The sequence below is a fragment of the Phoxinus phoxinus genome (assembly GCF_949152265.1).
Source record: "Phoxinus phoxinus genome assembly, chromosome: 5".
Taxonomy (NCBI): domain Eukaryota; kingdom Metazoa; phylum Chordata; class Actinopteri; order Cypriniformes; family Leuciscidae; genus Phoxinus; species Phoxinus phoxinus.
The window spans coordinates 26,960,639-26,971,188 of NC_136880.1; the positions used below are offsets into that span (position 1 = coordinate 26,960,639).

A 10,550-nucleotide genomic window follows, 5' to 3' on the forward strand; every position below is an offset into this window, starting at 1 on the left:
CAGGTTGGTCCAGCCAATGCATGTACGGTGCTGAACAAGTATCTGGAGCTTCTAAAAGTAGCGGTCATGACTTTACTGAATGGTGATTGGCTCTTTTATTTGGAAGACAGGATTGTATTTACTATAGCCAAGCCACCATATTGAAATTTCAACACGATCTCATAACCAATTCGTACGAGTGAGTACGAGGTGGCTAATTCGGACGAATTTATACGACCTTACTTGTTACTCGTGAGATCAAGTTGTGTCATTTAAGTGACCTGTGGGTGAACTATCCCTTTAAAAAACATTTTTTTTTTGCAGAATTGAAACATTAGGCTAGTCCTAATGTTTCAATTCTGCCAAAAATGTTTTTTAACATTGACTTCAGTAAAAGCCAAGATGACTATTTGTAATGCTTCATTTGAATAACCATTTACGACTGAGAATATGCCTACTAACTTTTACCATGTCTTTGCCAATAAAAAACAACTTTTCTGATTAAACTTTTTGCTGCACTGTCTTTAAAGTAGTCAACCTACTAGCAGAGTTTCCCACAATGCAAGAGTAGAATAAATGCTATACACCAGGCTAAGAATGGCTTCTCCTCTCTCAACTCGTTAGGCCTCAGCGCCTGCAATGATCTGGAAAATAGGCTTCAGTCTCAGTCTCACTGTGGCAATGGCACAATGACCCTCCTCTCACTCATTTCCACCATCACTGATATTCACAGGTCAGTGATCACACAAAGCCAAGCATCTGAAAGGCTCCCACCCCTTTGCCATTTTCATCCACAGAGGGAAAGAGAGATGAAAATCAAGAAAAAAATAATAATACATCAGTAAAAAATCTGCTGCTGCTCAATCTGAGAGGACCAAACACATCAAAAGGGGATATTTGTGTCATATGTATACGTTTATGAGCTATGAAGGCAAAAGATGAACGAGATTACATTTAAAATGTGCTTCAATGACAGAAAAGAGGATTATGTGCGCGGCTCATTTGTACACCGACTCGCACAGCCAATTCAAAGTACTGTAGCGGAAACTCAGAGTAATTTGAATTCCACAAGTGCTCATCACATGGTCTGCTTGACATTTCCTCTATATGCCCCTTTTTGCTTACTTTTTAGATTGTGTACATCCTCCAAAGACCATTTCTTACAATAACCAATCTGTCTTCCTGACCTCAAAAATCAATATGTAATCCAAATTAGTTGTTCTGGGGAAAAAAAATTGGGGCAGGGTGAAAAGGCTAGTAGCGTTACATGCATTCTGGGCAGAAAATGGTTTGAGAAATTCTAGATGAGGGATTTGCACCGACTTGATGCGAGTCATAAATTTTGTAGTTTCGAAATGCTTACAGCAAGAATTGTTATTAATCTAGCCTTCTCCCTCACCGCCAATGCGCCTCACATAATCGTAAAAGTTAGATTTGAAAAATATGTGTCATTATTTTGAGGTTAAAGTTTGCCGCTTCTTCCCTAATGACAATCAAAATATTGTACTCAAGCAAAATGTAGCTGCAGTCCTAAACTGAACATTCTGGGCTTTTCGCAAAGGACAGGCTCTATAGTTTTGATAAAGTAACACCTGATAAAACATCCTATACTTAAGACATGACATGGGTTCTGAAAGACCTTTTGCTTAGCAACTAACAAGCTTGTCACAAGGACTCATCATTCAATCATGGTTCTGAGGTGTGTGTCAGGTGAACATTTTGAGACTCAATTGCTACATGGAGATTAAAACCTGTCTGCCAGCTGTGGCCACTAGCTCCATGATCATTATGACTGACAGCAGTTACAGTGTTTAAAGTTCAGTGGAGCCAGAGGTGACCATCTCTTTCTCCAACAGAGAACACTGTGTGAAATATAGTTATAGGCTATGGTTCATATTTGTTCTTTTCTGGAACCCATGAGAACAATATATAAAACCAAAAGCAGACGTTGAATTGGATAAGATTAGACAAGACACATGAAAAGACACAAAGCAACAGATAAATCAAATCCCTGATTCAACTGTTTGAATGTTAGACAAAAAGAGATGACATCTGCCAAACCTAAAGCTTTTCATATATAATTTAATTTTATACCAATAATAAATTATTAATTATTATTTGCTTAAATGCCATTTCTGAGCAGGTTCTTAAAACTGTCTTGGTAATTATTAACGAGTTATAATCTCTCTTTTAATTTCAACAGAACAAAGCTAGCAGCGTCATTCAGAAGCTAGGCTAGATGCAAACTATGACATTACAAATAAATGGAGAGCCCCATTTCATTTACAGTATCATCTACTCACCCATTCCAAGGAAAACTCCTCCATCCTCCACTATGTTCCTATCATTCACTTTCACTTCTTTGAGGATCCAAAATAAGTCCCATTTCATCTGTATTTTGACAAAATTAGAAAGTTTCCCTTTCAACTGTCGTATCTAAGCGGGTTTGATGACGAACTATGTAACACTGAAAGCTGATTGGCTTGAATGGTTCTTCTTTCTGCTAATGATTGGCTATTTGCGGAAGGCAGGAAATTTCATTTCGCCTCCCTATGCCTTATTTTTAATGCCTTTTTAAGCCGCATTTTGGACGAAAGCAAACAACGATGCATTATTTGAATATCAATTTTGATTGGTCAGTTTAGTAAAAATAATAACTTCCATGTATGTGAGTAGTGCACACTAGTAGGTAGCCTAAATTAATTAAAAAAGGTATCTTTGTCATCATTGCAATAGGAGCCTCCCTTGCATCTTCTCTTACTGACCACCATACATTTGGGGGTTCCAAAGTAAGCCCTTAAACTATTTATAATATAGACATATTAAATGTGAATAAAAATAAATAAATAAATACATTCTAATGACCCAATAATATGTTAGACCAGAGCTGTGGTTTGCCTGTAGTTCCCCTCATAGAATCTAAAGATTTGCATTTGAGCTGAAACGGCTGTAGTGACTCCATTCCCACAACCCACACACATTATTCACATTGCAGACTGTGTAATTTTATAAACAGTTATGTTTAAGTCAGGAGGTGCCATATAGAGCAGTTTTGTTTTCAGATATTTAACAAAACGTTTTGTTCATATTGCTTATATTCTGTTTGCTTTGGTTGTTTTAAAAATATATGCTGCGCCAGTCTCGCTCCATTTACACTGGTGATAGCTGTGTTTCAATTCCTTTGTGCTTGTCAAAAGAACAAAAGCCTATCTGAGGCCACAATGAAGAGAAACCGAAAAAAGATGAAATCATAATAATGTCTGAATAATGTCCGCAAGAGGCTAAAACAGAGTTCTGTCGTGGAGAGATGAGGGATATAAAATAAATGAGTGAGTGAGCAAATTTAATCTGCTCCTGACAGATGCTAAAGCAGCAATGGCAATGATTTTAATGTGTCAGGGGTTAATATAGATGGTGAGGCTCACAATAACAAAAAAAGAGACGCTACAGTCAGCTATTTACCTCCATCAGTAGAAATCTACTAGCATTAGCATGCCAAGGTGTGGCGAATGATATGATAATTGAACAAAAATGAAAACTGTGAAATACCAAATTGAGGTAAACAGGGGGAGTAAACTCAGTGTGAATTAATTCAGCTCTATCTGGTGGATTTCATCGTCAATTTTGTTCACTGCAGGGACACAATTATTCTCTCAAGAGACCGCATATTTGACTGCACTTACCTCAAAATTCATCTCTAAACCCCTAGATTCCCTGCTGTGAATGCTGTTTACTCAAAGGCTGCACCAATCAAGCCCAGACAATAAATATTTATAATGTAACACTGGGGCATGAAACAATATTTCCCATAGCTATAACAGAATGACCTGCTGTATGACCAATATAGGCCTACTTTTTAAACCAACAGATCCGTGAAAAAAAAATCCTGCCTTTTAGTTCATACAAATGTTACTAAGCACGAGGAAGCTGTCTATCAGAACATATCATGTAGTCATGGTCTTTAGAAGATCATAGCATGAGACTGAAGTATTGCCATTTATTCTAGTGCAACTTCACAAAATCAACAAGTTGCGTGGGGGGAAACAAAAGAAAAAACAAACACCAACTACCGGTAATTGAAAACAAAACCAGCAAGCTGTGGAATGGTGGAATGAAGAAAGCCGGTGTAACAGAGTTAGAAATGTATGTGATTTTCACTGTAATTAAGCAGCTGTATTGAGTTTGGTGTTTTGGAGCCCCCCTTTGGAGAAATGGTGTACTGCAGCTCTGCTGCGTTTTGTCCTTGTGTTGTTGCCGTACCTGATCAGAAGCGGTATGCTTTACATTGGGTAGGTTGACTGTATAAAACACTTCCCGCTTTGTTTTAATGTTGTAACTGTAAAATGTTGTTTAAGTTGAAAACTTCGACATATCACCTGTGTTATATTACTTTACATGTATTGTTAAGATTTGGGTGCAATTCTAGCAACTTAGAGAACGTTTATTAATGCTTTCATTATGACCACGAGTTCATATACACGGAGTCTTACGTGACTAGCTGTAAACTCCGCTAGCAACTTTCCATGTATTCAGTGTATTTCTTTTATTTTGTACGCGCAGATGCTGTTTTATGTACGCCAGTGCCTGAAGGCCTGTTTTGTGTTCTGATTTTCCAAAGGTATGTTGCTCCATATGTTAAATGTGAATTAGTTACAGAATGAGGAAATATTTTCCTGTGTATTTTTCTTAAGTTTATTTTATCCCCGTCTAGTATGCTAAAGGTGTATCCTTCTGTATTAATGTTTCTTTTTGTAATAATTTACAACAGAAGATCAGAAGCGGTATGCTTTACATTGGATGCTGTTTTATGTACGCCAGTGCCTGAAGGCCTGTTTTGTGTTCTGATTTTCCAAAGGAATAAATGTGAGGAAAGCCAGTTTTGGTCTCAGTCCCTTCACCGTCTAATCACCGTTACACCACCAACATGACTAATTTAAACTAAATTAAAATTATTATTTTTATTCTAAAATAGCTTGAATGTAACTTTACACCCTTGCTTCATTTAGTATATATGCAAATGAGCCCCATCTCCCCTCACTCACACCAGCTCAGAGATCCTCTCGGTCAACTTTACTATAGTAAACACTGCACAATGGCAAGTGGAAATAATACTGAAATAATTCAACCATATATGTTTGAACCAGACAATGATTTAGAAGAAGAATTATGTATTATGCTTTTTCCTTTCATGCACGTGTATGAAGCTGTTTGTGAATGTAAAAGGTCTGCAAAGTTTTAAAGATCAAAGTGCACGACAATTAGAGTCATCAGCAATTCCAATCTCAATTCCAATGTATGAACCTGAAGCTAATTCAGAAGAAGAAGTGGAGTGAATTATACAGGCCTGTATACAGGTCGATGTATCAGAATGGTAATGCGTTTTATGTATAGCTCTCTACAACGTCAGACACATAACGGTAATTAATATGATTAGCCTTTTGCTTGACTAGGTTATCAAACAGCTAATAATGTGTTGCTAATACAAACCATGTTCCCATTTGCCATCTCAGTTTGCATTCTAACAATCAACACCCTTAGAAACACTTTGAACAACTTAGAGTATCAGTGGAGAAAGGCATAGTTCATCAACATCGTCATATACATCATATACATAATTCACCCGCTATATTGTAGCCGATTTTTCACATCATGAAAAATATACCGGGATAACCTGGCTTCTCACTCCCCTGCTTCAGAGCAGTTAATGCTAATGCCTATCCGGATGTTGACGTAATTGGTTACATGCTAGTTTGTGACGTAAGAAACACATATAAAAGAGTTTGCACTATGAAAACATACTATAATTTTTAAAACTTCCTCCCCAGTCCAAAAAAGCCAGTACATGTTGCAAATAAATACAATACTACAGGCATATTCTCAATTAAGAAGAAAAAAGCCTAATAAAATGTTAAAATGTATACTATATTACAGTGAAATGCGATTTATATGTAGCTTGTACAGTTTTTTATTTTTAGACAAAACACACTGATATGAAAGGCCATCAGTGGAGAAAGATGATATCTGGTGTAAATACAACATCCACTGTCATTAGTACGCTATAATACGAATGTTTTAAATAACATATTGTATGAATAGTTCAAGAAAAATCTAATTAAAAAGGAAATTCAGACTTCATGAAAAACTAAAATATTAAAATACCAAAAGTATTATAATAAATAATAATATAAAATATTACATTTAGCAAAAACTTTTTAATTTTTTTGTCAGTATTTAATTAGCTTTCGACATCAACATGCAGAAAATATTGAATCTTGATTTCAATTCAAAAAGTATCTTTTTACTGCAGTACTTGATCCCAGTATACCTTTTTATCTCTATAAGACACAGAGTTCAATCAAAGGCAGGGCACCATTTCCTCATCCTGTTGCGACATAAAACCCCCTAACACACGGATCTCCTTTTTTCTCTTGGACCGTTATTCCGCAGCACTCTGGGTAACAAACACTATCAAACGTGGCACTGCAAAAAGACATACGTGTGTACCTCCTCCCTCATCTGACAGCACACTGGCAGCTCCGTCATCTCCTGCGCCCTAATCCTGCCCCAGGGGCAGTATTCTCACCAAACTCATTATGTCATGTCTCTGCACTGCAGTTGCAAATCTTTGAAACACCAAGTGCTGCTCTGATACAGACAACACACTGCTGTTCACCACTAACTCGCTTTTTTCCTCTCGTTTCCTTCTATCCCTCTGAATTATGCATGCTGTTTCCATCACTCACACTCCTCTAAAGACGTCTTCTTCTGCCAATTAATGGTACAGTGGAAGTGTGAAGGGATGAAGAATGGGCGCTTGTTGCACTGGAGAATAGTTCAGATGAATTTGCTGGATATACATTGATGACAGCGTGTGGGTGAAGGATGCGTTGAGGAGCCGAGGATATTCTTGAAGTCCGCGGGACTGCTCGTCTGAGGCTCAATGTGAAGGCTCAGGCCCAGGGAAAAGCTGGGGCTGGCATATATCAGGGTCAATGCACATGCCCTTTGCTCTCCTTCCAAGACCCTGTATATACCACAAAACAATGATTTATTGAAGGTTAGAAAAAGTTGTTTAATGTTCTACTTGCTTTTGCAATGACACAAAATCTGGTTTGAGCACAGTAGATTCTGCCATCAATTCAGAAGTGTCATGGCCATTCAAACTGAGATAACTGAGCCAAGTGGATTTTGAATGCAATTTCTAAAATATGTTTTCTCCCTTTAAAGTGCCCCTATTATGCTTTTTTCCTTTCATGCGGTGTGTAATATAGCTGTTTGTGCACGACAAATAGAGTCGTCAGCAATTCCAATCTGTCCTGTTACATACCTACATATCAGTGTAACACATTTGCACAATGCTAGCCTATGGTCTTCATTGGTTGCAGGCAAAAACTGTACTTGTAGCTGAGGCCCGGAGGAGTTTGGTTCTTGTTGTCGACATGTCGAGTAGACGATGTAGTCAGTGCTGCAAATCGACTTTGCATGCGCTTCAAAAGTCACCTTTATTTATATAGCGCGTTATACAATACAGATAGTTTCAAAGCAGCTTTACATGCAGTGATAGACATAACGAGTCAGTGATGCAAACAGAATTCAACTCTGCTGCAAAGCGGCTCTAAAAAGACAATAGTAAACAGTCATTATTCAGTTGAAATCAGTTCAGTGTTGATTCATTTTAGTTTAATAACTGTGTAAAGTACATCAATTATGAATTGAGTTCAATCCAGATAAAGCAGCTCTGCAGAAAAGAGTGATGTCATCATCCTGCTAAGTTGAGTTCTTACAGTATCTGATAGTGTCAGTGCAGACAAATCAGTAATATTGCTGAATATTAAGTGTCCCCAACTAAGCAAGCCAAAGGCGACAGTGACAAGGACCCAAACTTCATCAGAATGGAGAAAAAAACCTTGAGAGAAACCAGGCTCAGCATGGCCAACGAACCAACAGGGCGTGATTATGATTCAGGCGGCATCACAAGTCAGATTGTGGATCAGTAGCATTCAAAATATTTAATCCAGTTCCTTCTGCTTGAAGATCGGATTCATCACGCTGGTATGAAGCTGGTCAATGGGGTTTGTGCAGAGGACTTGTCTGGCTCTTATGTTCTTTGCTGAAGATCTATGCCGATGACTTTCATGTTGACGAGGCCTTGCATGGGATTGTCTAGGCACGGTCTCTGCGATGAGGTCATGTCGAGGTGCAGGTCCACCATCTGATCTGGATATGACAAAAGGATGAGAACTCACACTGGAGGAAAAAAAAGACATCTTTAATTTACTGTTTGAAAACAAAAGTTGTTCTTATTTAGTATTTTTTTCCATACAACAAAAAATGTATATATTTAAGTTATGTTTTATTTTTAAATAAACATGTTTACGTTCAACTACAATTTTGCTTGGTTTACACAAAAAATATATATATATACAGTATATACATTCACTCATTCATTCACTCACACACACACACACACACACACACACACACACACACACACAAAAGGAGACCTGGGCTTGTCACACTTTTTACTCCCAATAAATATTTCTCACAGTAGGTTTATTTTATAAGATAATTTTAGGTACATACCATGACTACAAATAAATAGCTATGAAACATTTCCATTGTTAATGATAAAGAAAATAGAAACATCATACACGTTAACCATAGCAGGGCACAGTGGAACCTGCCAAAAAATTGCAGTTTAGTCTTTAGGGTAGATGCCACATTGAATTTTACGTGGATGAAAACAAGGCTGTGAGGGATAGACTTATAGTCTTTACAATAGCATGCCACAAACTGCTCTGACAGACAGGTTGAGGATCCAAACAAAGCTTTAATTGGGACAATCCACAATACTCAAATTGTAATCCATAGAACAGACAAATTAGTCAGAGCCCATGCAGATAATCCAAACAAAAAACTCCAGGGTAGAAAACAAAGGCAAAAAGGGAAATCCAGGACAACCAGCAGACGATCAAAACTAAGACATGGGAAACCAAAAAGACACTGCACATACAATACTTTGCAAAGAAAAAAAATAATACAGCGGGTTTAAATAGGCAAACATGAATGAGATAATGATAAACAGGTGGTAATCAGAACATGGTGAGTTCAGGCAATGGGTTATGGGAAATGTAGTTCAGGAAGTGGTGGCAATGGACCAGGGAGGAGTGCTCTCTGGTGGAGATCACTCCAGCTGGTGGATGTGAACGCTTGTATAAATGTCCTAGATCACAATATTTCCACATCACAACTTTAAAAAGTTTAAAAAGTCTACTGAAAGGTTTTTTTTTTTGTACTTCATGTTTCGGCAGCTGAACAATTAGTATTTTGGTACACAATAATACAATACAATGTACTTCTGCCCCTCAGTCTTGTTTTCATTCATGTAAGAAATAAAATAGTAATAAAAACACAAAATGAATAAAAAAATGTTAAACATTAACACAAATTATCGTTTTTTTTTTAACCAATGAATAATGTAGCTAAAAATATAATAAATTAAAAAAACAATTACAATTTTTTATATGATCATCATTGACATATAAATTATATATATATATTAAAAAAAGCATAACACTAGCATAACACTAGCAACACCAAGGTCATGTGTTTGATTCCCAGGGGATCCATTAACTGACCAAATATACATCTTGAATGCACTTTAAGCCACTTTGAATAAATGTGTCTGCCAAATGCATAAATGTAAATGTTCCAGGCTTGAACATCCAGACCGAGAAGAGCTGTCCATGGTCCTGATCCTGCACCATTAATCTAATACATGTGACCTACTTTGTTTAAAACTTTATCATCACGTTATAAGACCTATTGCATATGCAATCTTCATTAGTTTTGGACATCTCTCAACAGTACTGCTGTGTCTTAAATTGGCTGTCTTACACAGATGTTGCTTCTGAGCATCATGAGTCACTTTATGAGTTCTGTGCATGCAGAGAGCTGTAGTCTGTGTGATTTGTTGCACCTGGATCTTGACAGTTTACAATATCTGCGCATCTCATTGTACCGGTTTGTGTCAGTAGCGATGTCTTTGCGTGTCAGCACTGATTTTTTGATGTGCAGCAGGAAACAGACAAGGATGGGATGCAGGCCTAATCCATCTAAATGTTAATACTATAGCCATTAATTACCCATGATGCAGTGTCACATTAAACCATCAAATATTTATAGTCTATTGTGATACAGCTGGCACATTCATCTCAATCAGAGTCAATCCCACCTTCAGCTTGATGGTGTCATATCCTCCCCCCCGGCTCCACACAACGAAATCATCAACAACAAAACTGATAGCCCCAATGCAAAAGAAGTGATTTGAAAGTGAGGCAACATTTTAATGAAACTTTAATTGCAGTTGTAGGGTGTATCATGTAGTCTGATACATGCAGTCCATGTTACATGCTATTGCCTCATGGCTTAACAGCTTTAGACCTCTAGTATTATCGATCTTAATCACGGCTAAATGCATCCTGAATCTATCATACATAACAATGTCAGTAAGATACAATGGTTCTACATCATCAATACATTAAGTTTTTTTTTAGGAGAGAACATATGAC

At 37.3% G+C, this 10,550-nt stretch overlaps 1 long non-coding RNA gene across 1 annotated transcript in view; it reads right to left on the reverse strand.

The window, feature by feature from the left end:
• LOC306998091 overlaps nt 1-2,529 on the reverse strand; it is a 99,048-nt gene extending 96,519 nt beyond the window's left edge. The window contains exon 1 of the long non-coding RNA XR_013797513.1: nt 2,283-2,529. This is a non-coding gene — a long non-coding RNA (uncharacterized lncRNA). The remainder of the gene's footprint in view (nt 1-2,282) is intronic.
• Nucleotides 2,530-10,550: the final 8,021 nt, after the last annotated feature.